Source organism: Octopus bimaculoides, chromosome 3 (genome assembly GCF_046866305.1).
Source record: "Octopus bimaculoides isolate indiv1 chromosome 3, ASM4686630v1, whole genome shotgun sequence".
Classification (NCBI taxonomy): Eukaryota; Metazoa; Mollusca; class Cephalopoda; order Octopoda; family Octopodidae; genus Octopus; species Octopus bimaculoides.
In genome coordinates, this window is record NC_142930.1 from 86,567,593 (window position 1) to 86,573,640 (window position 6,048).

The 6,048-nt window shown below is 35.4% G+C and overlaps 1 pseudogene; it reads left to right on the forward strand.

Annotated features, from left to right (window-relative positions):
• The first annotated feature begins 1,829 nt into the window (after positions 1-1,829).
• Positions 1,830-2,517, forward strand: LOC149136624 (protein GVQW3-like; annotated as a pseudogene).
• Positions 2,518-6,048: the final 3,531 nt, after the last annotated feature.

Genomic DNA, 6,048 nt, shown 5'->3' on the forward strand with positions numbered 1-6,048 from the left:
ACAAAGAATAAGTTCTGAGGTTGATTTGTTCAACTAAAGGTGGTGCTCCAGCATGGCCACACCCAAATGACTGAAACAAGTAATAGAGTATGTGTGTATATATATATATATATATATATATATATACTACATGTGTATAAGGGATACCCACTAGGTGGACATCCAATATGCTAGAAAGACTTTGTTCTTTATTCTTTATTCTGTATATTTCTCATTTTGTCCTGTTCTGGTGTTTTTGCGAAATTTTTTCTGGAGAACATTACTTTTCTTTGTGGTTGGGTCGTTGATGACCTCTTTCTAGCATATTGGATGTCCACCTAGTGGCCATCCCTTATGCATGTGTAGTACAATTTTTTCTGAATTTTTATATTTTTTTTATATGCTAGGCCACTTAGTTTTAAATTGAATTAATATCCAATTTATCACCCTATATATATATATATATACCGGAGTAAGCACATGAAATGTGCAACAAGGTGGAAAAAAGAGTACTCAAATACCAGAGGTAGAGTAATATATATATATATATATATATATATATATATATATATATATATATATATATACACATAAATATTTATTAATGACTTGTAGGTACGTGGTATTTCGTTTTGCAACCAACATATACTATAAAGTATATTAAACGTTTTCATAAGTCAATAGCAGATTCTACTGCTTAAGCAGTGCACTTTCTACATTATTTATTAAGATTATCTCTGTGGATAATCCACAAAAACTACAGCCACCACTAGGTATAGTGGATATTAAAGCAATGTGTTTGAAGATGATCAATAGGTTAGATGTGCACTGATGAAGGGGCAAAAACCCCCGAAATATAGTATATATATACCCATTACCTATTTTCGTCATTTTTGATCACATTATTTATTTACATCTGATGTCTTGGTATGAACCATCATAGCAAAAATCAGTGCTGGCTGTAGTTTCTTTAGATTATCTATAGAGATAACCTTAATAAATAATATATAAATATATCATTCCTTTTGTTTTCCATATTAATTAATAAGACAATATTATTAATAAAACAATATTACTATTATATATATATATATATATATATATATGCCCTTTGATTTAATTATTAATTAATAAGACAACATTATTAGACTATAAATACTTTGTTTCTTGATGTTTTATAATCAATGTTATTTATATGTGAGTGATCAACCCTGTGTTGTTGCTGTTTAGCCCCAGGCAAGCATATGATCAAAAATATTTATGCTATAACCATCTTGTTTTTATGTATATCTTTGACCAATGTGACTTTACTTAGAAATATTTTAAGGCATTACTATGTGACATGAGGGCCTGGGGCTGCTATTTCTAGCTGGACAAATGATTACTGAGGTACTTCATCCTTATTAGCTAGTATGTTGTTATGCCTGTTCTATGGTGTTGGTCCCATCCTGATCAGTTCTGATCAAATTAGTCCCATTTCCCCCAGAAATGGTGTAACTACATTTATGATTGTAGGGTGAGATTTCAGGAAGATTTAGCTGCTAATTTTAGTAGTTGGAGTAACCACACAGTTGATATTTTGTTTACTTACAAAGATACTCCTTCAGAGACATATCTAGAAACTTCTTTATTAATGTTTACAGAAGCTCCCTCATTAGCCTTTGCCAAAATTGCCTTTTTAGTCCTTGTAGAAATTTCTCCTTTTCTTCACACAGAGATACAAGGGGTGTCTGAAAAGTTTTGAGCCTAACCTAGAATTAGGGCTGCTGTATAGTTGAAACAATTTTTTTTGGTATGTACTGTCTTTTTGGAGTATTCTTGCTTATTTTCATGATTCTGATATTTTAATTCTTTTTGTTGCAGATTTTTTAATAAACAAGCTTCAAATTTACAAGGAAAATGGAGAAAACTGAGTATCATGCTGTCATAAAGTACCTTCACTTCAAAGGTATGACTCCATCAGAAATCCATGAAGGTATGGTGAGAACCTTAACAGACAATGCTCCTTCATATGCAACAGTTAAACGCTGGGTAAATGAATTCAAGTGTGGCAGGGAGAGTGTAGAAGATGATCCCAGACCAGGGAGACCTCCAACTGCAACCACCAAGGACAACCTTGACCCTGCTCTTGGTATGATAATGCAAGATCATTGAATATCATGTCGTCAGATAGCCGAGAGACTGGGCATCTCAACTGAAAGAGCAGACAACATTGTGACAAAAGAACTTGGGTTCTCAAAGGTTTCTGCAAGGTGGGTCCCTCGCCTTTTGACTCCTGAACAGAAACGCACCATGTGCACTTTGTCCACGAGCAACCTGGAGCTGTTTGAAGCTGATGAAGAGATTTTTCTTGCTCATTTCATTACTATGGACGAAAGTTGGGTTCATCACTACCAGCCTGAAACCAAAGAACAATCAAAGCAGTGGAAGCTTTGTAGTGCTGCATTTTTCTGGAGTTACCAGACTGATAGATGTAATCTTCACAACTTTTCTAAAGGCATTATCAAATTAAGTAAAATAGCTACAATGAGGTTTTGAATCTGATTTACATAGTTTCTTAACTTGAAACATGCTTCCCGTGCTAACGACTAATGTTTATATTTCTCTATAAAAAAAGAAAGTAATGAGTCAGATGTATCTTGACTCTTTTTGACTATTAGGGTAATATGGGAACCCATTTTAAAGACAAGAAGAAGTTTTATCAGAGTAATAATTTGCATGTTGTACTGAGCAGCTCAAGTAAATAATAATAATAATAATAATAATAATAATAATAATAATAATAATAATAATAATAATAATGATAATGAAACATATCAAGGAGGCCAGCATCACTAAAACTGGAAACTGTGTAATGAAAGAAAAATTTAAACAAGAAATGAACAAGAAAAAAAGAAAAAGCATGAGTGGCTATGTGGTAGGTAGCTTGCTTACCAGCCACATGGTTCCAGGTTCAGTCCCACTGCATGGCACCTTGGGCAATTGTCTTCTACTATAGTCTCAGGCTGACCAAAGCCTTATGGGTGGATTTGGTAGACAGAAACTGAAAGAAGCCCATCGTATGTGTGTGTGTCTTTGTGTATGTTTGTGTGTCCCTCCACCATAGCTTGACAACTGATGCTGGTGTGTCTTCATGCCTGTAACTTAGCGGTTCGGCAAGACTGCATCAAACTTCATAACAAAAGAAACTGATGCAATACAACACCAGGAAGATTTTCACTCTCTCAACAATAAAACAGAACACACAACGCTACACACACCCTAGAAATACGAAGGTGTAGCAGGTGATGCAGTAGAAATTTGCCTGAAACTACTAAATGTTGAATAATAATAATAATAATGAAGAAGAAGAAGAAGAAGAAGAAGAAGAAGAAGAAGAAGAAGAAGAAGAAGAAGAAGAAGAAGAAGAAGAAGAAGAAGAAGAAGAAGAAGAAGAAGAAGAAGAAATCCCATGCAGGATTGATGTCTTGCAAAAGGCAGCCTTATTAGGCACAGTGCACATTCTTAAGGAAAGTATTATCTGTCTGAAGTCCTTGTTGTGACTTGACAAAGGAATAATAATAATAATAAGGATTTCATTTATTTGTCAAAGGATGAGGGGGACAATACAAAGACAGATAGAAAGTGTAGGGTTTTACATATAATGAAATAATATTTAAAAAAATGGAAAGAAAGAAAGAAATTAAGTATACACTGAAAAAGAAGGGACACATGCATAGAATACAAAGGTTTAAAAAAATGTGGCGGAGTGGATGATAGAGTTGTGGCCCTCCTGATACAGGAAGGCCTCTAGAGATAATCAAGGAACACCACTATCCAAGATTTCTCTCAAACCCCAAGAGTAAGTGCCCTCTCCAATTCCTTCTCTCTGACTCACCAGTCTAAACTTAGAGAGGTACGTACCATCCACACATGCCATTTTTGCAACTTTCACCTACCTTTCAATAAACTCACTCAAGAACAGCACTTCCCTCTCCACTCTCAATTTCCTTTTCAAGTGAATCTTGAAGAAGTCAATGAGAGTTCTACCAAAAAGGAATGTATATATACTCATGCCTTTCAGTCTTGTCCACCAAACAACCTCTTTTGCCACAGACACCAGGCAAAGGATAACTGCCTTACCTGCATGATTGAAGGAGGGTGGTGGGGTGATTATCACTACAGACTCGGCCAACAGACGGATCCGTCCAACACATGAAAGCAGCTGTTCATCATAACCCCACAAGTCAGCAATGCCTGGACACAGAACAAGGGTGGCGGCGAGCTGGCAGAAACGTTAACACGCCGGGCGAAATGCTTAGCGGTATTTCATCTGCCGTTACGTTCTGAGTTCAAATTCCGCCGAGGTTGACTTTACCTTTCATCCTTTCAGGGTCGATAAATTAAGTACCAGTTACGCACTGAGGTCGATGTAATCGACTTAACCCCCTTTGCCTGTCCTTGTTTGTCCCCTCTATGTTTAGCCCCTTGTGGGCAATACCGAAATAAGAATGGTTTCGCCACTCTGTACACATCATGGACAAGTCTGTCTGACAGCACATCTGTGCCTGTAGAGTTTATCTTGAACAGGCCAAGGATATCTAAAAATTATCCATGATATTTCCCAACTGGAAAGTCCTCTGGAACAGACTGGCCAGTTTGTTCTTGTCGGTGCCCAGAGACTCCTCAAGAACGTTGTTGCACTTCCCCACCACTAATCCTCTATAAATTTCTTAAGCGGAACAACCACCGATCCCAACAAATAATAATAATAATGAGGATGATGAAGATGATGATAATAATAATAATAATAATAATAATAATAATAACACCTGGAGTGTTGGCAAGTGCTTACAGCCTTCATCTAGTTGGGCAATGTGGTCAGTGAAAATTCCTCTTTGAAGTTCTATAGCAGATTAGTGATGGGTAAAAGAGAGACGATGTCCTTGCAGAATCTCTGGGCAACAGGGGAGATCAATTAACTGGTCTTTTCCAGAGTTTTATGCCAGGGCCAATGGATAATTGCCAGAAATCTCAGACAGTGTTACTGGAGAACTCTGCCAGTTCAAGATGAGCTCTTCACACAAACATATCTGAAATGTGCACAGGGTGATAAAACCATTCTGTATGCACTACCCCCACTACTTTAGTGGGGTTTTATTGTTTAAATTCTGATGTCTATTATTATTATTTTATTACTGTATACACATGTTTTTGTGCTGAGCCACACTTGTCCCTCGTTTTCTATCATCCTTCTTCATTTTAGCGTTTGGCCCTTGTGGCCAATAAAGAAAGCATTATTATTATTTGTATTATTAACTGTAAATTAACTTCTCTATGATGCAAAGAATAAATAAATGCCTAAAATGAAGAATAAGTCCAATAAATTAACAAAAAGCAAATTCATTTTGAATGAATAATTGATTAGTTAGATCCATCAATGTAAGTTGATAAATTCCAATTTTATAGAACTTTCATATTGTTGTCACTGACAATTTTAGGTGATGGTGAAATTATTGTTCTCTTACTACAGTTTGGACTTGTTTACAATTTCCTGCAACTGTTATTGATACTCATAGTGTTGTTGTTAAAATTATTACTGTAGTTCAACTGTTTTGTTGTTGTAGTTAAACGATGAAGAATGAAATGGTTATGCTTCGCATGAGAATATCACTGTTCTTGTTCTTGTAATTGGAATTGTTATTATTGCTTTCCTTCTCTTCTTTTCTTCCCCACCCCTCTCTCTCTCTCTCTCTCACACTTTCTTAATATACAGATGTTCTTTTGGTAGGGGCTTAGATAAAGTCACAGATGGCAGTTGACATCATCACCATCATCATCATAATTATTATTATTATTTATTTTAATATTATTATTATTGTTGTTGTTGTTATTATTCTGATGCTGCTATAGGTGAGAGTTGGAAGTTGGTTGGTGTTGTTTCATTGGTTGTCATTGCTGTTGGTGCTGTTGGTGCTGATTTCCCAATAGAATTCCATTAAATAAATTATGAATGTCTAAACTTTGAATTTGAACATACCAAATAATATACACAAGCAAATTTCAATATTGTTCATATGTTTTATAAAG